We start from the raw sequence: 22,488 nt of genomic DNA, 5'->3' as shown, positions 1-22,488 counted from the left end.
TTCCTGACCCAAGGTCACCCAATTTACTGGGTGGCCCAAGCCCTGTAGTTTGGTAGGTATGATCAGAGTTGAGTGGGCAAATGTGAACAAAGTAATACACTGCCCCCAATTCGTGGGAGAATTTAAGCCCAGGAGTCTCAGGGTAAAGACAGAACCAGAAGGTGTGTTGGAGCAAGTAGGGCAGAAGCTACCAGAGAAAGACAGGAAGGTGGAGTGGCCTCTAGGAGAAGGAGCAGTCTCCTTAGTTCCTGGCTGCCCAGGGGTAGTCCTCCTGAGCTCCTGCAGGCTGGGCAGCTGGCTCTCCAGTATCCAAGATCCTGCCTCTTGCATCTACCCATCCCATTCTCTTCCCGCAGGCTGGCACAGTTGGCTTCTGTTTTTTGTAATCCCAACTGATGAACCAGCCCACGAGGCAACTGCAGTTCTGGGTGTCTTGGGTAACAAACCTGATTCTTTGCAGATCCCCTTCCCCCACAGACCTAGTAAATGCTGTGGCAGATCAGCTGTTTGTGAAAAACACACTGTCAGCCAGGCTGTCAAATCAGCATAAAAAAAGCTTGTTTTTTTTTTTCCTTTGTGATTTGAATGCCACCCTTATGGATTTGGGAAAGGATAACAGCTGACAGGACACCCCGCATCTTGTTGTTGTGACTTACCAGTTTCGGAAAAACTTCCTGGGATCAAGCAGACAAGCAGTCATTTGCTGCCATGGGTGGAAGGGTGCTTCCAAAGCTGGCCATGCACAGAAGATGCACCTGAGCAGATTTTGAAACTCGGTGCTGCATCCCACCTAGGCCAGTTCAATCAGGAGCTCTGTGTGTGTGTGTGTCCCAGGCTTTGTCCTTTTTCAAATCTCCTTAAGTTATTTTAATGTGCAACCAGGGTTGAGCATCACTGATCCAAGGGAAAGAAGGAGGTGGTGGATCGAGGAAGCATATTTGCTGAATAACTACTAGGGCTAGATGATTTACCCAGGAGTAGCTGCTGTCTGCTGAGCGTTTACTATGCGTAAGACTGTTTTAAGAGTTTTGTGTCTGTTGATTGGTCTTTACTTATAACAATCCTCTGAGGAATGACCTCCATGTTTCAGTGAGGAAACTGAGGCACAGAGAGATCACAAAGCCATGAGTGATGGAACTCAGGTTCCAGTCAAGGCATTGTGGCTCCAGAACCCTCACATTCTTTACTGCTCCATCTTACTCTTTCACAGTGACCTTGGCTATTAGTAACGATGAGCTATGTTATACTGGGAATGAAGTAACTTGGAAATCTCTTGACAGAATTCAAGAACTCAAAATCTCCATGCTACCCCATTAGCAATGATTGCTTTTTATTCAAACTGTCTATTCATTGAGAATCCATGAGGAGATAGGAATGGGGACAGGTGGGGGCAGAGGGGGGTGAAGGCTCTGCTCCACGAAGTCATTCAGAAACCCAGCTGAAAAAGGATTCACCATCTTATAAACTCCATCATTTGAAAAAGAAGGTGGCCTTTTTTTTTTTTTTTTCTTAAGGGCTGCACCTATGGCATATTGATGTTCCCAGGCTAAGGGTCCAATCAGACCTGCATCTGCCAGCCTACCCCATAGCCACAGCAACACTGGATCCAAGCTGCATCTGCAACCAACACTGCATCTGGTGGCAACACCAGATCCTTAACCCACTGAGCGAGGCCAGAGATTGAACCCACATCCTCACAGGCACTATGTTGAGTTCTTAACCCACTGAGCCACAACAGGAACTCCCAGAAGGTGGCCTTCTCCATCCCTTGGTCAATCACATATGAGTTTTTCAGCTAGAAGTGACCTGTGTCATTTCTACTCATCCTTCATTGGCGAGGACTAGTCACATGACCCTGCCCAGCTGCAAGGTGGTTGGGAAACATGGGTGAGCCCTTGGGATACACATAAGCATTCATTTCTTTGCCACACTCCTTGAGGTGGCTTTGATTCTTGATTGAAGAAGCCATCTCAGAGAGATTAAGAAATGTGCCTAAAGAGACAAAATTTGGAGCTGGGCTCACACCCAGTTACTCTCACTTGAATTCTTGTGTTTTTTCTATCCCATCAGTGACTAACTGTAGGTGCCTGGGGGGTGGGGGGTATTGACCATACCAGTAAGCATTTGTTTATCCTCGAGGGCATCTAGTAAATGCTAACACCACCTCCAGATGTAAGGTGACACTAGAAATTTCTGGGTTGTAAACATAGATAATTGTGCAACTTTTATGAGGGGTGCTCATTAAATCATCAGGTGAAGCAGCTAATGCCATCCTGGGAAGAGAAAGGATCATGCTTGATACCTAAAAATAAAGAACTGATTCACTGTGGGTTGCTAATATATGTAGCTTCGAAAAACAGTGACACTGTTCATGGCAGCTTTTTGCAGTTTCTGGAGCTCTGCCATCCCAAACTGCTCCAGCTACAGAGTGGACAGGTTGGAAGAAAGCTGTTTTCTCCCTCAGTCTGTGATCAGCCACAGCTACGATTGTTTATTAACCCACAGCAAGAATGGGAGTCAGGAATGCACTAAACTGAAACTCCACAATTTTAACAGGAAACTTGGTGAGTGATGAAATGTCTGACCTCAACCAATGGCTTAGGGTCCCTTGTTTTGATAATTAACACATGAGACATTTTCCAAATGGCCAACCTTATTGATAGAAAAGAGGAGCGTGCCCTGAGGCAGGTTGCCCCTACTTATGTTTTCCTTGATTTGGATCCTCTTTGTCCCCGATCCCCAGGAGACCCACTACTAGGACCTGGAGGCGCCCCCATCTGTTGCACCTCCAGAAAGTGCTCACTTACGCAGTACGCCCCTCATGACTTCATGGGGCCCTGTTTGGGGTTATGACTGAAGGGATGTTGACAAGCCCATCCCAAACCTTCCTCTCTGGCACCTCTTCGTGACCTGGCATCTCCACTAGTGCCCTGAAGAAACTGTGCTTCTCCCTGGAAATGAGGCCAAGGCAAGAGTGCCTAGGGTGCCATGCTAGACCAAAACACATCAACTGAGGATAAAAATAGCCACCATCAATGAGTTTTACCACATGCCAGGCACCCCTCTAAGTACTTGTTACATCAATTTGTCGAATTCTCCCAGAAACACTCTGAAGAAGGTTTATATTTTACAGATAAGAGAGCTCAAGGCACAGAGAGGTTAAGAAACTTGCTCAAAATCCTACCACTGGGTAGTGGCAGAACCAAGTAGTCGAGGCAAGAAGAATGGTTTTAGAGTTTGGGCTCTTTACCAATAAAGAAAATAAACATAAAAGGAAGTTTAGGAGGGAAAAATATGATTAGCAAGGAAAAACCCATTAATCCCTTTGCTGTGTTTCTCTCCTTGGCTTCCGTAAGGCCCAGCTGGGGTTACATTTCCCAGCCTGTCTGTGGTTCCAGTGGGCTCTGAGTTCCAAACTGAGCTGATCATGTAAACCACTGGGGGAACTTTAAAAAAAGGCAGCTATTGGAGTTCCTGATGTGGCTCAGCAGTAACAAGCCTGACTGGTATCCATGAGGACGTGTGTTTGATCCCTGGCTTCGCTCAGTGGGTTAAGGATCTGGCATTGCCATGAGCTGTGGTGTTGGTCTCAGATGCAGCTCAGATCTGCTGTGGCTGTGGCTGTGGCGTAGGCAACTGGCTACAGCTCCAATTTGACCTCTGACCTGGGAACTTCCATATGCTCAGGGTATGGCCTTAAAAAGCATTAAAAACAAACAAACAAAAAAAAAGGCAGCAATTTGAGCACTGCTCCTGAGCTACCAGACCAGTCTGCGCCCCTGGAAATAACAGTGTACATTCAATGTCCTTAGGTGTTTCTAACAGCCAAGAAGGTTTTGGAGTCCCTGCCATTGCAGAATCAGAATGTTCCCAAGCATGGGGATTGGCTAAAACAGGCCAGGGGTGAAGATGGGGAGGGGGGCGGTGCTAAGACACATCATCCATGATGTGCACAGGAGATATCTTTAAAAATGAGCATCAAGGGAGTTCCCTTCATGGCTCAGTGATTAACGAACCTGACTAAGATCCATGAGGTTGCAGGTTCAATCCCTGGCCTCTCTCAGTGAATTAAGGATCCATTGTTGCCATGAGCTGTGGTCTAGGTTGCAGACAAGGCTCAGATCTGCATTGCTGTGGCTGTGATGTAGGCTGGCAGCTGCAGCTCTGTTTCGACCCCTAGCCTGAGAACCTCCATATGCTGTGGGTGTGGCCCTAAAAAGCAAAAAAAAAAAATCAAGGCTACATTTGAAAGGGAGAAGAGGTGGTCATGATTCAGAATGGAAATGTGTAGCTGGGAAGAGTCTGATCATCAGACTGCCTCAGTCATCCCTGTTAGTGATGGGACTGAGGTCCTTTGAAAAACACCTCTTATTGTTTCTTGGGTTTTTTTTACACCATGTGCACCATTATTAAAATGCACATTAGTGAAAAGAAGAAAACTAACAAGCACTGGCATTTTTAACACCCAGAGTTATACTGCTACTACTTAGGGGTGCAGAATCGCTTCCTGTCAAATGGATACGTATCCTGTCTGTTTTTTTGGAGAAGCTGGTGGCACCACCATTTTGCCATCTCTCTACCTGTGGCCTCACTGGGTGAGGCACCAGCAGGTAACTAACTCCTTCAGTAATGTGGGTTCCAGAACTTGAGACTCAGGGCCCTCTGTGTAGAGCTGAGCTGGGGTCAGCTGGTCTGTAGGATCCAAGAAAGCAAAAGTATTGCTCTGGTGGACCTGTACCATGAGTGGCCACAGCTCCTGTCATGCCAGTGGCACCATCCCCACTAGCACCAGCTCAGAATCACGGTGTCCAACCTGGGAGGAACCTCAGAGCCTACCTGGTGGTCATTTTGTAAACCAGGAAGCCAAAGCTTAGGAAAGTGAACATCAGGCCCAGGTGTCTGCCTTCCCTGGCTCTGAGCTCTAATGCCTGAAATGTAACTATGGGTCCAGCAAAGGAATCAGGTGATTCCTAAGGGGCATGATTAATAAATGGGCTACAGAAAAACAGATGGGCAAGGGGCTTGACTTTATGGAAATCCTTTATGACTACTGGCTCACCTATTTGTATACGCTAACTGCAGCTTAACTGGAGGAAAGCGATTCAGCAGACCCAATAGGACTGCATTCCTACATTGTGTGTGTGTGTGTGTGTGTGTGTGTGTGTGTGTGTGTGTGTGTGTGTGTGTGTGTAAATACCCCCACATGCCCCTGCCTCCCTTTCTTACTCTCTCCCCCTGCAATACAGTTGGTTAGGATTCGTCAAGCCAGAGCTTGTCATTTTGGAGTATCTTAATATTAGCCATGCTAATAGAGTTAGTTTTAAAATATTAGGCGTTCCTGATGTAGCACAGTGGTATCATGAGAATGTGGGTTCCATCCTTGGCCTCGCTCATTGGGTCGGGGATCCGGCATTGCTGTGAGCTGTGTTGTAGATTGCAGATGTGGCTCAGATCCTTCGTTGCTGTGGCTGTGGTATAGGCTGGCAGCTACAGCTCCAAATTGACCCATAGCCTGGAAACTTCCATATGCTGAGGGTACAGCCCTAAAAAAGCAAAAATAAATAAATAAATAAATAAAATATTTATGGTGTATGGTGTACTGCAGAGGTTTGATAATTTTCCTTAAGGTTATATAATAGATATTTCCGTTTTTGTGAGCCATAGGGTGTCTGTTGCAACTCTGCAGTTACCATGCAAAAGCAGCCACAGACAATATGTAGATGCATGAGTGTGACTGTGCACCAATGAAATTTTCTTTACAAAAACAGGTGTCCAGCCTGGCAAACAGCCTGCATGGGCTTTATTCTATGTGTAATAAGGGTTTATTCCTGATGATTCTACTGCACAATTACAGCGTATATAAAAATTCTTAATTATTTGATGAGATATCAAGAGCAATGACTGAATCTTGAGAATGAAGGAAAATCAGATCTAGTCATCATAAAAGTTCATTGGTTCTGAAAACTCTACCTTTTCTGTTTTGTAATGGCTGCCAGAACCATGTTCTTGCCAGACTCCGTGTGAAAATATTCATTGTGTGTAATTATTTAAGCTCAGTCTGCACAGTTCACTGGTTTCTCCAAGATATTAAAGTGGATGGAATATTAACCACTAATGCTAAAGTTTCACTCATTTCTGAAGCAGAAAATGCTCTCAAAGTAGCTAGTTCTTTGTTGGAATGTATTATAATTGTTTTCTGTTATCAGTTAGTTACAAAAGCAAACACCCCAAAACTAAATACTCTAAAACAATATTTATTTAGCTTGTGAATCTGTGGATTGCCTGGCTGGTCCTTTCAATCTAGACCAGGCTCTGGACCAGTCTCAAACCATAGAGCCTGGACTTGCTCAGGCTCTGTTGTGAGCCGGGAGGTCTTTCAGGGCCTGGGGGTCTCTTGTGGCCTTACTCGCCTGTCTGGTGGTTGGATGGCTGTCAGCTCAGCCAGTGGTGGGTGGGGAAGAGGGTACTGTTTCCCATGGCTCTTATTCCCTGGCAGACCAACCTGGATTGTTTGCGGTGTAGTCCCAGAGCCTGGATTGTTTGCAGTGTAGTCCCAGGGGGCCAAAATAGTGACTGGAAGCCCAGAAGGCCCCGTGAGTCCTAAGCTGCCAATGGCACACCTTTGGTCACTAGACCGACCCATATTCAAGAAGTGGGGAGATAGAGTCCACCTCCTTATGAGAGGATGCAAAGTAATACTACAAACTGTGTAGATCCGGGGAGACCTGGGCAATTGGGCCATTCCTGCCATCAATCTAGAGTAGCTTGCAAGAAACTAGGCAGATTAATTGTCTTTTAAAGACAGGACAGGAAACTCTATTGACAACATCATTCACATGGTTGAGCTGAAAACAAAACTAGCAAGATCGACATGCATTTTCACACTGTTGCCACCTGCTCTTCTTGTTGGCAAACCATGTCTCAGGCGTTCTTTCTGCCTACCCCACAGGCCTGTCCAAATTCCAACATTTTTCCTAGTGTGTATAACCAGGCTCTATCTTAAGACAGCAATGGGTAGGAACACTCAAACTGTCAAAAGAGAAATTAGGATGTTATTCTTTGATTGACAAGGATTCTTTTAATTTTTAACAGAAGGTTTTATTATAGAGTTCCTTGAAATAGTGAGTTCTCTACTTACCATATAATTTACTTCAGAGAAATTGGGCGCAGACATTTTCTGGGCACTCCTATTACATGGAACATGACACATCCGTATTTCTCTCAGTTAAGATGATACTCTTAGTTTTGGGGGTTTTTTGGTTTGTTTGTTTTGGGGTTTTTTTAAGATGTTTGTGTATATGAAAAGGCAAAATCTGCAACAGTAGTACATATTTTTTTTTAAAAAAGTCAGACCACTTCAGGGATGGGGGAAAAAGAACTGGGCAAAGGTTCAGCACATGAGAGCTAGAGCTTCTGTTCAGTGAGATAGTGCTGGCACCAGAAAAGAACAGCAGGATTGGAGTCAGGAGATGTGGGTTTAGATCTCATCTACAAAGATTTTCTTCTTTATAATCCATTATTTAACTGTTCTGGCCTCTAGTCATTGGGGTCTATTACTACATGATTCTCTTTGTTGACTATGTGACTTCTCTGGGACTCAGTTACCATATCTGTAAAGTGGGGCTAATGGTACTTACCTTGCCACTTTCATTGGATAGCAAGGATTAATGAAAAAAAGTCAGAAGTGAATTTATTATCAAGCTCCTGGAGTTGGAACTTGAGAGTACCTCACTTGCATGGCTTTCTTCTTAATAAGTATACTTAGACTATCTAATTTTTTTTCTTTTTATTTCTTTTTCTTTTTTCTTTCTTTCTTTTCTTTTTTTTTTTTTTTTTTTTTTTTTTTTTTTGCTTTTTACGGCCACACCCATGACATATGGAAGTTCCCAGGCTAGGGGTTGAATTGGAGCTGCAGCTGCCAGTCTACACCACAGCCACAGCAACTCGGGATCCAAGACACATCTGCAACCTATACCACAGCTCATGGCAACGCTGGACCCTTAATCCACTGAGCAAGGCCAGGTATCAAACCCCCAACCTCATGGATATTTGTCAGGTTCATTACTGCTGAGCCACAATGGGAACTCCCTGATATCTACTTTTGTATTCATAATTTTGACTCTAGTGGAGTTTCTTAAGAAGACTCCTCAAGAATAAAAAAAGAATAAGGGCCTCCGGAGGTAATACAGAATGAGATACTTTATTAGGGCTCTAGAGCTTAGAATTGGGGGTGCAGTTCTTTCATTTGAGGCCTTCACTTCTAATTAAATGCATATGCTTCCGGAATGAGTAGCATCCAAAGTCTTACCTGTCAATTACATCTGAGGATATGTGAGTTAGAGCTTTTCCTGAGAGCAGATTTTAACAGACAAGGAAAGAAGAGAAAGCATAAAGTGTGGGACCCTAAAATGAATGAGGGAGAACCAGAAAGATAAAGGAAGGTGATATCCAAGGTAAGACCCAGGCAATGGCCACCTAGAAAGGATGCAGCCATGGTCCCAGAGGATAACTCTGGACACCTGTAGCTGCTGGACCCAAGGTGAGGTCTGGAAGAGTAGGAGGAGGGGTGGACAGTCAGATACCAAAACCCTCACAAAGCCTTTCTCTTTGGGTGGCATGAATATTTTTGTTTTCCTTTTTTGTATGTGTCTACTTTAATTTCCCCCAGTTATAAAATAGACATGAATTGGCTGTGTCAGCATTTTTTTTTTTTTTCGCATTTGAAAGAGTCTACATTTCAAGGCAGAGCGTACAGGGCAGATACCTCACATTATTGGACCAAAGTGAGACTAACTGCCTTAGGGCTTAGATAATGTTTCAGATGAAGGGCCTTTTTTCCTGGGCACTTTTCTATTTCTAGACACACATACCTATTTGAAAGAAGCATTTTCCCTCTTGAAGCTGATTCAGGGTAAATAAGAGTTTTTAAAGCAATGGAAAATCGAGTCCAATTTTCTTATGGATGCTATTAAGAGACCATTAGGATAGAAACTTTTACCAGGGCTCATTCAGTGTAATTCAATTTGATTCTACAACCATTATTTATCGAGTGCCAGCACATGGGAGGTACCAAAGTGAGTAAGGCTTGATCTCTGCCCTCAACATGCTCAAAGCCAAGTGGACGAGACAGGTGCAGAGTCAGGAGCTCTGCCACTGTCTGTGATGAGTGCTCTATCCCTGTCAACCGTGGCATCCCAGGCTGTTGGTGTTGACCCCAGAGACACAGGGAATTTGGGACAGTACTTCCTTTGTTAGGCAGCTTCTCTCTATATCTGTTCATAAAACATCACCTCCAATGTAGATGCAGATCAACTTGCAGCCTTCGTTTCATTCCTGGGGTTTTTAAAACTTTGGCCCCTTTCTCTGGCTCTCCCTTGGAGCCCTCGTCCCTAAGCATGCTGGACTATCCTGGAACACTCTGTCTGCTTCAAACCCACCAGCCTTTTCCGCTTTGCTTCTATCAGTTTCCATTCACATAAGCATCTCGCTTCCCTCTTAACAAAAAGGGGAGTGAAATTTAAAAATGCCTGTGTGTGATTTGCCCCAGTTTCTCCTAATTGCCCCCCACATCTGCTCTGCTACCTTCCTTTGCCCGAATTCTAATAAATCCCATGAAAGAGACCCAGAGAGTGGTGGGAATTGAGGAAAAAGTGCATTTCAACAGGGATGGGGTATCTGAGAAAGCTTTCTGGAGCAGGCACCATTTCACTTGAGCCTGGAAAGGTGCCCTGTGATTTCACGAGGTGGGAGTGATGCTGTCTGGCAGTGGGATCTCTGTAAAGAAAGGGCCAGATTTGGGCAAACTGAAGGTGGGTTTGGGGAGGCCAATTTGGTGTCTGCTCTGAGATGGGTGCCCTGCTTTGGAGGAGCATGGCTCAGGGGAGGGAATTAAAGGTGGAGAAATGATTGGCAGCTCTTCTGCCATGGGTCTCAGATGCCATTGGAAGTTTGTTGTTGTTGGTTTTACTATTTTTATTATTTATTTTTTCGTGAAGTATAGTTGCATTACAAGGTTGTGTCAGACTATATTCTTTTCAGATTCTTTTCCCTTACAGGTTATTACAAAATATTGAGTATTGTTCCCTGGTAGGAGTTTTACCGTCATTCTTCGTGCAAAGGAGATGACCCTAAAACGTGGCTGAGTAGGGAGCATCACGGAGTCCTGGGTGCCGAGAGCGAGCCAAGAATCCCTCTCAGAAAGCCTCTCCACACAGCTTTTATTCTTAGATCCTCTTCATAAACCAGCTTGTCTAGAATGAGGCCTCAGAGGCAACGGTCCTATAACAGAACTTTCTAATCGACCCCCAGAGGCCTGCAAAAGTAGATGCTCTCAGAGCTGAGAGCTATTGCCTCCTCTTCTGCTCTAGGAGGAAGTGTTTATTGAGTCTGGGCCAGAGCCACAGGTATGTGTCGGTGAGCCTCAAGGCGTTGAAACTTCATGAAAAATCACTCCGCGTCCAATTTAAATACGTGCACCCAGGAGCCTGCCCCGAGTAAAGGGAACGTGATGCAAAAAGTAGATTTCCTGTTATCGTGTTGTGTGAAAGACCAGGTAGTCACTCTCGCCACCGCTCCATTATGGGTTGAAGAAAGTCGGGTTCAGCTCATCAAGAGCCAAATGGATCTCAGGGAAGAAACACATTAGAGGAATAATCCCTCCAGAGTCGTTGGGAAAATTGCCTTTGCTGATCCACGAAGGAAAAAACAAAGCGGGCTTGATGAGTTCAGCTGAGTAAAACCCTGGAAAATTATTTGAGTTTAAAAAAAATTTCAAAGCAGAGCTTAAAAGCATTAGCGGGCTTTTGCGAGTCAGCCCCTGGCAGGCTGGTGCGCACATGCACACACACGCAGGGGCGAGTGGTGCCTTAATGATGTACCTGTTTGTCTGATAGTGCCCCTAGGCTGGGGTAGTATGGTTTACTGTTCTTTTCCTGCAGTGAGAGGGAAGTGGAGGGCTAGTGAGAGGCATGAATTTTACAGCAGACTCCAGGAGGAAAGGAATCAGACAGTCTTTTTCACTGGAAGGAACCCGAGTCCTTTGTGTTTTGTTATCATTGAAAAAGTTGAAGCATCGAGTCCTGTGGATGGGACTTAATCTTGAGTTTTTATGGCTCCATCTTAAACATAGAACAAAGGCAGCTGAAATAGATGGCTGGGGGGTGGGGGGGGGATGTGTCCAGGGGAACAAGCACAATCCTCACTATTTACCTTTATCTGCTTTGTGTTTTCTGTGTTTGGAACAGAGGCCTTGAGAAGGAGGAGCAGAGAAAATCATTCTTGGCTCCCTCGCTTCCAGTCCCCTGGACTTCCCTCTGAAACCCCCCTCAGGATGTGATATGGATCTTGGGCCTCGTGGCTCAGATCGGAGGGCACCCAGAGGTGCTGGGGACCCTGGGCATCTATCTCCACACATGGGCCTTGGGTGGCAAGGCCATTGCCCCCGTTGCCTTCACAGATTCCATCTCGGCCATAGCTTCTTCAGCAGCAGAGCAAGAGGCCAAGGGCATCTGAGGAGGCCTACGAGATGCATCTGATTCAGGGAAGAGCCAAAGATGATTAGGCTGGGTTATTATAAATACCCACACTTCTGGCAAGACAAAAAGCTGCTTGCAGTATGTCTCTCAGTTGACTGGGTTTGGGGTCCATCATCCCACATGAGCCATTGTGCAGGGATTGTCATCCAAGAGGATGAAGTTAGGCAATTATTTTGAAGGGCTTGTTCAATGGGGGCCTTTCTTGCAATGGTACACCAGCAGTATGTCTGTATTCAGAGTTTTATCAGGGTCTTGTTCAGCCTGGGAAAAGGGCCTTAACCAGAGCAGGCCTGGGATTGCCTCTCCACAAGGTGGTCCATCACTGGATTTTGCTTTTTGGTTTTGGTTTTTGGTTTTGCATATGGAGGTTCCCAGGCTAGGGATCAATTTGGAGCTGCAGCTGCTGGCCTATACCACAGCCACAGAAACTCGGGATTCAAGCTGCATCTTCGACCTACACCACAGCTCATCACAACATGGGATACTTAACCCACTGAGCAAGGCCAGGGATCAAAGCCACATCCTCATGGATACTAGTCGGGTTCTTAACTTGCTAAGCCATGACAGGAACTCCCATCCCTGGATTTTAACTGAATATTTACCAAGTAGCAGACCTTGTATGAGAAGAAGGACAGGTGCCCACAGAGACTCTTTAGCCCTCACTTGGCAGAGCGAGGCCCTCACCCGCCCATGGACACATACAGGGGAGGGCCCAAGGCTTACTCTCAGGACCCCTGACCTCTCCTCCTTGAGGGACCTCGCTCCCTTCAAAGCCTTGCTCAGATGCCATCTTCTTACAGAGACCTGCCCTCCTTTTAAACCGCGGTACCTCTCATCCCCTCACCCTGCTCTAGCTTCTATTAATTTCCGTACATGCATCTGCTAACACACCATATAATTAATTAGTCTTATGACTGTTATTTATGAACTGCTTTTTGCCCCAAGAAGGGAAACCCCACAAGGCAGAGACTTTTGCTTATGTATCCTAAGTACCTACTTGGGACTGACTGATAGTGTGACCGCAAGTGCAGTAGAGCACCTGGGCCCCCAGCCTTGGCCTGGTCTCCCTCCGCCTGGGTTGCCGCTGAGCCAGGCTCTCTCTCTTCTGTGGCTCAGACCAGGACTTCCTTCTCCCCTCTGGGGAAGAACATCGATTCCTTGTTAGGAGCTAATGCAGGAATCTGGGTTTCTGTCTTACAGAGTTCTGTTCCTAGGTTGGGACCAGAGATTATTTCTGCTGTCTCATCTCTGATCACAGTGCCTGGGATTTCATAGGCAGGCACTCAATTAATGTTTATGGAAATGAAACTTAGTCGGCAATGGCATCGCATCCTTCCTTTCCCCACCATAGAAAGAGCCCTGCTGTCTCTGTCACCCAGGGCTCGCCTCTCTCTGTCTATCTGCAAACATGGCCTTGGGGAGGAGTGAGAGGCTGATCTGCTGTAGAAGTGGGGGGGTGATTCTTGTTCCTCAGCAAGGGTTTTCAGCACAGCTTCTCCCTCTTCTGTTCCTAAAATTCATCCCTAATGAGTTGCCCGCCTCCTGCAGATGGCTACTGCCCTTGCTGTCCTTGCTGTCATTTCTGAGTCAGCCTGGATTTAATCACACCCCTCCCTGCCAACTGGGTCCTAGATCTCCACTATCAGAAGCATTATTTACATCTCTCAGCTCCTTTCTAGGTTATCCAAGATAACCAAGGGGAGGAAGTAACGATTGGGCATAAGGACCAAGAGATGGTACCTCTTTAAACCCTAATGGGTCACCAGGTCTTTCTAGACCAAGAGTCATGTCTTTGATTCACACTTGGGGGTGGGTCCCATTTCCAAGAACCAGCAGCCTGCAATCCATGCAAGGTGAGGAGTTGCAGCCGAAACTGCTTAGCGACCGCTGTTTCAGTTCTAGAGGCTGACTGCAGATGCTTCCCACCACTTTCCCCTTCTGGATTGGAGCTTCTAGGAAGTGTGCAGAAAGTTGGTGGCATGGCATGGTGTCTCTCTGTGGCTCTCAGGCAAGAGTTATGCACGGGGACGAAACCTTCTCACCAAGCTAGAGCCTGTCTCTGTAGCCCCAACGAGGCCATAGCGGGGTGTCTGGTGTTCGATAGTCCTTTGTCCGTTGTTATAACCAAGTGAGGGAAGCTGTTCCCTCATGCTGCCCCTTCCATGGGAAAGTATCTTTGCAGTTAGAGGCAGATCTAGTGGGGCTGAGCCCCAGCGAAGGGCAGGGGAAGGGAATCCAGGTCGTTTCCATGGGAAAACTTTCCCCGGTGCTAGGATGCTCCTGCGTCAGGACGTTGACCTCTGTGGCTGGCACTGCCTACTGGTCATTTGCAGAGAGGAGCACTTTGGGGACTCGGATCCGTTTATTAGCTCCTAACAAGCCATTGATGTCCTTTAAGAGAGTTAGAAGATGAAAGCTGAAGGGGGTAAGGAAGTAGGATAGTTCATCCACAATGTGTTTCATCTGCCTTTTCCTCAAGTTTCCTAGTTTGCCAGGACATTTCCCATATCCCTGCCATATAGCTCGCTACCACCCCACCCCTGCCTAGTCCCTACATACACTTTCTCTCATCCCATCAAAATGGAATAGGAAGTGGTTATGGATTCAAGCTGGGACTGCAGCAGAAACATGTGAAGTTGCCATCACCTTCAGGTTCTTGTCAGCGAAAGAGGAGGACATGAGTTCCCACTGCACATCTAAGTCTGCTCCGGATGCTGCTTGGCCTCACACCCAAGTTCAGGTATGGCAGGCATGAGGCTGGGATTTCTTGGGTTAGAATCCCACTGCCATTGGAAAGCTCCACATGGTTTTCCTCAGCTAAGGCCAGGGTCATCAGCACGGGGAGGGGGGAGTGAGCAGGTGGATGTGTCCAGTTTAATTCTTGCCAGGGCCTCAGTTCACGTTAGCATGCCATTGGAAAAGCCTCTGTTATCTTACTGGGGGAAAGGTTCTGGTTAAAAATGAGAAGGCATTCCTGCTATGGTACAGTGGGTCTAAGGATCTGACTGCAGCAGCTCAGGTTGCTGCAGAGGCATGGGTTCAGTTCCTGACCCAGCAACTTCCATATGCTGCGGGTGTAGCCACTTTTTTTAAAAAATGAGAAGAAAAGATAAAAAAGGAAATACATCTTGGATGTTACTTTTGATGGTTGGCTTTTCATAGGCTCTGGAACTGAGATATTCAACCCTATATCATGCTAGATATTGGCCTGCGATTTGAACTGAGTTATTTAGGTGGAAAATGACTTTTAAAATCTCTTACATAATGGTGCTAATGGACTCCCATCTATGGATGCCATTTTAAGTTACTGCTGCTGCACCCAGGAAGTCCGTGAAAGCAGTTCTAACACAGGCTTTGCTGTTGTAATAAGGTCGTTGCCTATCTATATATCATGATCATTTCTGAATATTTGTTGTGGCTCCTATGAACCATATAAGGAGTCCACAAGAGGTAGAAATCATAGGTCTATGAATACCTCTCTTCCTTCTTGCAGCCCTGAACTGATTTCAATTCTTGGCCAAGAGGCATGTTCAGTATCATCTCTCTATGTTCCCTATTAGTTCTTTCTAAAAGAATTGGCTTCTCAATGAGTAGTTCTTAGTGATACCATCTGTTTGGAAATGTCTTCTCACTCATTTTAGGTAGAAAATATTCCTTCATAGCATAAACATACATCATATATATACACACACAAAATATGCATGTATACATATATATACACACATACATGCATATGTGTGTGTATATAAAGAGAGAGAGCATATATATATGTATATATATATTTATATATATATATAGAGAGAGAGAGAGCCGTTGAAAATTCAGGAACCTACTAACTAGTATCTATAGTATCTGAAATGGCCAGCTTTACACCTGCATAGCCTGAAAAGAACTGGGGAGAAGTCATATTTCATTTGTTTCTTCTCCTCTGATGGGTGCTCCATAACATCATGGTCCCTTGGACTGATGTCTGATAGAAGAAACCTTGAAAGATGAATGAAATGCTTCTAGTTATTCCATTACACCATTTATTGGCATCTTGTCTGGGCTCAATCTGTCCCCAGGGGACTTTCTGTGAAATATAGATAGCAGACTCAGCAATGAGGGTTGTCACTCCAAGCGCCCACAGAACTGGACAGGTTTTTGGTTCTTCCTCCATGTACCATGCTCTATGAGCTTGGGAAAGTTTGTAGAGACTAGGTTAGTGTCCTGTAATTGTGACGTTATTTCCATACTGAAAATTACACTGAAGAGAAGACTTGTATTTAGACCTGGTTCTACCAGTTATCAGTTTGTCGCTCTCTTTAGCCTGCAGTCTCCTTGGTCATGAAATGTTACTAAGCAGAGTCACTTCTTGAAAACACTTTGAGGCCACATTCAAATGTAAGCCATCATGATCACTATGACAGTATACCCACTTTCTTTTCTGCTTTCGATAGTGGAGCAGTCTCTTTAACCAGGCTAGTAGTTTCCTGAGACAGCTTTTTGCTTCCACTTTGCATTGCCTGTTAGAGACAAACCCTGGGAAACTGCCCACTTCAGTCCCATCTTTGGGAGATAAAAAGCCAAGGTGTCAGCTCATCTTGCTGTGATGAGTTGAGGGATTGTTTAAATTGTAAGAATCTGGGTTTGGTTTTTGGGTTTTTTTCACCTGCTTAATAACCCCTCAAAGAGAAACCCATAAGGGTAATTAAGGTAAAATCAGCAATAACATCCTTCATTGAACTTCCACAGCTCTGTGGAACTTTGTGTAATTTTTAAAACATATTACCCAAATATTGCATTCATTAATTAAAAATGTCACTTAAAGTAATATGCACCTTTATTATTGCTTATTCTGAGAAACTCACCATTCCATTTCAGCCTGAATGTGGCACACTTATGAAATTGAAGCTTCCTCATTTTGTCATATTGGATTTGATAAGTGATAAGGAGTTTCACTGGTCTCTGCCCTAAAATGCATAGGTAGCTGCTGTACATCAGTGATTCTGTCAAGGGCTTAAAGTCATAATTAGCCTACAACACAAGAGCCCTAGAAGGCACTTCAAAGAGCATCTAAACTCCTGCTACTCAAAAGTCTTGTCCAGGGACTGGCAGCATCAGCGCTACCTTAGAGCTGGTTAGAAATGCAGAACCTCAGAGAGTTCCCATTGTGGCTTAGCAGGTTAAGAACCTGACTAGTATCCATGAGAGTGCGGGTTGAATCCCTGGTCTCATTCAATGGGTTAAGGATCCAGTGTTGTCCCCAGCTGCAGCGTATGTCATGGATGCAGTTCAGATCTGGCATTGCTGTGCATAGTCCAGCAGCTGCAGCTCCAATTCATCCCCTAGCCCATAAACTTCCATACACACAGGTGTGGTCATTAAAAAAAAAAGAAAGGAAGAAAGAAAGAAATGCAGAACTTCAGGCCCCACCCCAGACTAATGGAATCAGAGTCTATATGTAACAAAATCCCCAGGGGCCTGGATACATTTCAGATGCACTGGTCTAAGCCATTCCCCTTGTTGTACACAGGAACAAACTAAGTAAGCAACTTGTTCAAGAGCTCACAGCAGGGCACTGGCAGAGCAGAAGCCATCCCACCTAATCCTTTGGTTCTGAGATCAGTGAATTCACATAGCAGTGAGTCATGGGCCTGGTCCCCAGATCAAAAGCGGGTTCTCCAAAGAAAATGTGCAACAGTGACATCAGCAATGCTGTTTCAAGGAGACAGTTCTCATTGGTTCAACTAAAATGTCTTCACCATTTGTGTAAATGGGTTAGTTCTCGCCAAAGTACCATGGTTCTCCTGGTGGCAGTTTATTCTGAGTGCAGGTCAAGTACTCTCGGATGCCTTAAAAATGGAACCTATTAACAGGAGAGCACAGAGGAGTGCAGCTCAGCATCCCCTGCCTATGGTGATGCCATTGAAATGGGGGTCACCTCAGGGCCTTTGCTCCTGCTGCTTCCTCTACCTGTGATGCTCCACCTGGGACTCTTTGCAGGCAGGCTCCACATTATCATCCAAGTTTGGGTGAAGCTTTCCTTGGTCACTCTGTCTAGAATCAACTTCCCTCCCTATCCTGATGCCCACAGTCATTCTCTATCCCTATGGTCTTGCTTTATTTATTCATGGCAATTATTAAGTGAAATGCCTTAATTTAACAATTTATTGTCTATCATCCCTCCCAGAAGTTGGGGGGAAGGGTGGGGACTTTGCCTTGCTTGTATGCTGCCGCATTCCCTACAGACCAACAGCAATGCTTGACACATAGCATGTGCTCAGTAACTGTTCACTAAATGAATGAATAAGTAATGTGGGGAGTTCCAGTCATTGCATAGCAGTTAACAAACCCGACTAGAATCCATAAGATTGCAGGTTCGATCCCTGGCCTCACTCAGTGGGTCAAGAATCTGGCGTTGCCATGAGCTGTGGTGTAGGTCACAGACCCAGCTTGGATCCCGCATTGCTGTAGCTGTGGTGCAGGCTGGCAGCTGTAGCTCCGATTCAACCCATAGTCTGGGAACTTCCATATGGTGCAGGTGTGGCCCTAAAAAAAGCAATAATAATAATAATAATAATAATAATAAGTAATGTGGAACTAAGTTTGTCATATTCATTGTGAGGATAATCATCCATAAGAACTAATATTCATGGACTTTCGGTATATGTGCTGCAGCCTTTATATACCTTGTGTTCTTTATTTTTTCATTATTAAAGTTTCAAAAACAGGAATTAGTGTTACATGCTTAGAAATTGTGACATTAAATATCTCCTCCTAAAATTACGGGAAATGATTGAAATCTGGGCTTGACCTCAGAACATGTCCCTAAAGGAAAGCCCTGAGTGGCCCACACTGGGGGAGGATCACAAGGATCCAGGCTGAACCGGTTGGACCTGAGAGATCACTCCATCCATTGCTATGTCTTGGCTCCTTTCATGGTCTTTCTTTAAGCATGTGAAGAGGGGCAAGCAGACTTAGGGGGATGGTTTGGAATGAAATGTCCTGATACTCTTTTCGCAGTGATGATGGAAAAATGACTCTTGCCCTTCCCCATCACGTGGCCTGCAAAGCCTTTGCAACAGGAAATAACTTGTGCTTCGAAGAGTATGATGCCAACCAGAGGACAATCCTGGATCTTCTTTTTTCACTGAAGAAGCAAAGCAAATAGGTCAGCTTTTAAAAGTTTATTTTTTTATTGAAGTATTGTTGATTTACAGTGTTCTGTCAATTCTGCTGCACAGCAAAATGATTGTCATACACATATGTCTACTCTTTTTAAATATTCTTTTCCATGATGGTTTATCATAGGCTATTGAATACAGTTCTCTGTTCTATGCATCAAGGCTTTGTTGATTATCCCCTCCATGTTTCACAGCTCACATCTCCTACCTCCAGCTTCCCACTCCATCCTTCGCCCAGATCCTTCCCCCTTGGCGCCCCCAAGTCTGTTCTCACAAATAGGTCAATTCTGGCCTCAATCATCAAGTACATTTCATGGTGCCTATGGAGAGAGGAAGGGCGAGAGACTTGCCGTCTTGATGGCAACTCAGTGCTCCTCAATATTTTTCCTATTTAAAATCTCCTAAAGTGCTCAGTGTCCATTCCACTCTCCATCTCACTTGCCACCAGCTCCACATACCCATATGAGACAGCTGCAGCCAGCTGACTCAGTAGCACGAGGCCCACCAGGAAGTCGTGGAAAGGCACATCTATAACGAGAAGCAGGAGGATGGAAGGAAAAACAACTTGAGTAAATTCGTTTCATTCCAGAGAAGAGCTTTTTAAAAAACTGTTTAACATTTAAAGTTCTATTATTATTTTTGGCAGCGTGTTGAGTCCATGTCTCTTTTTTGGCTACTTTTCTAGTACTTTATGTATCTGGAAGCAAAATTTGCCACGGATTTCAGTAACTCTGGGAAAGATGTTTCAGTGTAATTATAGGAGGTCTTTAAATGCTATCTCAATGTTATTTTGTGCACTCACCAAATAAGTGGCACAACTTAAAATCACCATATAAAATGACCTATAATATAATTTATGTTTATAGATCATAAACATAAAAAAATGCCTTAAGCATTAGTCTTTGCAGAATTAATTGTATAAGTTAAAAAGACAAATCCAATAACAGTTACCCATAAATTCCAAGTTAATTACCCAATGCAAGAACCAGATGGGTATTTAAGACCATGGGTGGTCCCTTCCCTCACATGGTCAGTGGTGGTGGCTGTTATTTTTATTTTAATTAATGTTTTATTAGAGAAAATTTCAAATATACACAAAAGTAGAGAGAGTATGCACCCAGCTCCCAGCTTCAACAGTTATCCATTTATTGGCCCTGTGCACTAACCGTGAGAGGAAGAGTTGATGTTGTGGCCTTTGTGCCAACTGGAAAGGCAAAACAATTGTCTCTCATGGCAGGGGTGGGTCTATGACTGGTTATTCATATTAACTATTTGAAGCTATAGGTAAATTTAGGTAGTTCACAAGCTTAATCTCAACTTTTTCACTAAGACACCAGGCAAAAAGAAATGTCAAGTTTTATAAGCATTTATGATCTACCATGAGCCCAGCTTCATCCTAGACTTTGTGATGGATATAAAGTAGTCATTAAAATATCATAATGGGGGAGTTCCCATTGTGGTGCAGTGGAAACGAATCCGACTAGTAACCATGAGGTTGTGGTTTCCATCCCTGGCCTTGCTCAGTGGGTTAAGGATCTAGTGTTGCCATGAGCTGTGGGGGTAGGTCACAGATGTGGCTCAAATCCCGCTTTGCTGTGGTGTAGGCTGGCAGCTGCAGCTCCGATTAGACCCCTAGCCTAGGAACCCCCATATGCCAAGGACGCAGCCCTATATCAGAATGGTTTTTCCCATTTATCTTTCCACATATCATCTCCTTGTTACCCCATCCTACCCTGCATCCTGGGAAGCCGATGCGTATTGTATCAGAAGTCCTCCTGGAGGCTGTCATGGCTCAGTGGAAATGAATCTGACTAGCATCCATAAGGATGCAGGTTCGATCCCTGGCCTTGCTCAGTGAGTTAAGGATCTAGCATTGCCGTGAGCTGTGGTGTTGGTTGCAGATGCAGCTTGGATCCCAAATTGGTGTAGCATAGGCCAGTGGCTACAGCTCCAATTTGACCCCTAGTCTGGGAATTTCCATATGCCATGGTTGCATCCCTAAGAAGCAAAAAAAGAAAAAAGAAAGAAAGAAAGAAAAAGAAAGAAAAGAAAGAAATCTGTATATGGTCTCTTCAATTACAACTTGTCTCAAGGGTGAGGTCTTGAGGATATTTTTAATAAGACATGCTATTTACTATGCCAAAATATCACAGATATTTTCTCCATACACATGAGATAGACATCGAGTTTACTTAAGAATAAGGATAAATGTAAGTCTGGAATTAAAAAAGGGGGGTACTATATCTGAAATTAGAAGACCTGAGTATGAATCTCAGATCTGCAAAAAACAAGTATGCAAATAATACGCTGTTATTATTCCTCTTAAAAATCACTCCACACTATTTTCCCTTACTTTAGAGCAATTCTGTTCCTTATTCCCAAATTGCAGGTGGAGAAATTGGAGCCTAGAGAGATTAGCTTATTTGGGGAGTAATTACTAATTGGCAGACCGATATTGAACCAAACTGCCTTCTTGATGGGTTCCATCAGAGCTGCAGAAGGCAGGCGATTATATGCAAGAATTTTCCAAAATACATCATCAGAATAATCTGTTCTCTCAGTTGTGTTGAGGGCAGGAATGAAAGTATTGCACCAATATATAGGTCCAACTATATCATGCATTTTTTGCTTGCAATTCCTGTTTGCTTTATAATTTATTTTAAAAAAATGTTTTTATGCTCGTACCCATGGCTTATGGAAGTTCCTTGCTCAGGAATTGAATCTGAGCCACGGCTGCAACTGCGCTGTAGCTAGGGCAGCATCAAATCCTTTAACCCACTGCACCAGGCAGGGAATCAAACTCACACCTCTGCAGCCGCCCAAGCCAATGCAGTCAGACACTGTGCTGTAGTGGGAACTCCTACCTTATAACTTTTTTAAAGATTTTCATATCATGACTATTTCAGCTCACATAGGCAGATGATGGATTTAAACTCATTTTACAGATGGTGAAATTGAGATACATCCTGACTTTTCAAAGAGCACAGTTTTCCAGTGGCTGAGTGGGGGTATATCCCTGGGTTGCTGGTTGTCATGGAAATGCAGGGGTGTCTCTATAGTGGTTCTTAGATATCAAATAGTAGAGCCTGGGCCTCACAATAACCAAGGCTAAGCACCACGGAAAAACAAAAATAAAGCAGAAAAAAAGCCTTTGGTTGCTAGTTTTTCACATATACAAGTTGTAGTTGCTAATAATAGTTTGTAAGAAAAAGTTTTTGAAGAAAAACTCAAAGTTGGAAATACAGTGTTCACTAAATTTATTTTCTGCAAGTAAAGTTTTTGCACAGGAAAAGATAACTGTTAGGTGAATTTTAGAATTAGAAAAATTCAGACATGCAGATTAAAATGGTTCTGCTTTTGTTTCTCTAATGTCTCCTTGGTCAGCCAGGATTTCTGTGAGTTAGTTACATTTAAAAGGAAAGTGTAACCCTTTTGAAAAGCAAACCCTCTCAAAGAGTGATCTCTATTTGGAGTCAATGTTATCTCTTTTCACAGTTGATTCTAACTGCCTCATTATTCCCACTTCCCCAAAATAGACTCCTAAATACACTTAGCTGAAACTTATCTTCTAACTTCATTCATTTGATCAATGAATATTTATTCAGCTCTTAACATATACAAACACTATTCTGGTCTCTTGGGATATGTTGGTGAACAAACAAATAAGAAACTCTGCCCCTCTAGAAGCTTATATTCTAGCATCTTTGAAGATAATTTACTATTTAGATATTAGTATGTTAATATTAATATGTTGATTTCTAAAGGAATGTTCTACAGTATTTTAATGT

General features: G+C 44.2%; 2 protein-coding genes across 5 annotated transcripts in view; both read left to right on the top strand.

Annotated features, from left to right (window-relative positions):
- TOMM7 (translocase of outer mitochondrial membrane 7) overlaps positions 1–18,687 on the top strand; it is a 346,781-nt gene extending 328,094 nt beyond the window's left edge. Inside the window, exon 4 of the transcript XR_014814214.1 lies at positions 18,540–18,687. The gene's annotated coding sequence lies outside the window, so the exon portion shown is untranslated. The remainder of the gene's footprint in view (positions 1–18,539) is intronic.
- The window catches only part of RAPGEF5 (Rap guanine nucleotide exchange factor 5), a 434,425-nt gene that overhangs the window by 141,191 nt on the left and 270,746 nt on the right, over positions 1–22,488 (top strand). For 2 of the 4 annotated variants that reach the window (XM_084978473.1, XM_021063441.2), the window contains exon 1: positions 18,547–18,687. The exons of 1 other annotated variant lie outside the window; for it this stretch is intronic. The gene's annotated coding sequence lies outside the window, so the exon portion shown is untranslated. Of the gene's footprint in view, positions 1–18,539; positions 18,688–22,488 lie in introns of those variants that run through there. One more of the 4 variants, XM_084978470.1, reaches the window with a different exon arrangement.

Source organism: Sus scrofa, chromosome 9 (genome assembly GCF_054392235.1).
Source record: "Sus scrofa isolate SSC_HxYL_T2T_F1_AM1 chromosome 9, Sscrofa_HxYL_maternal_Yorkshire_Landrace_v2.0, whole genome shotgun sequence".
In the NCBI taxonomy this organism is placed as follows: Eukaryota; Metazoa; Chordata; class Mammalia; order Artiodactyla; family Suidae; genus Sus; species Sus scrofa.
Note: the sequence above shows the minus strand (reverse complement) of the source record. Positions and strands in the feature narration are given on the sequence as shown.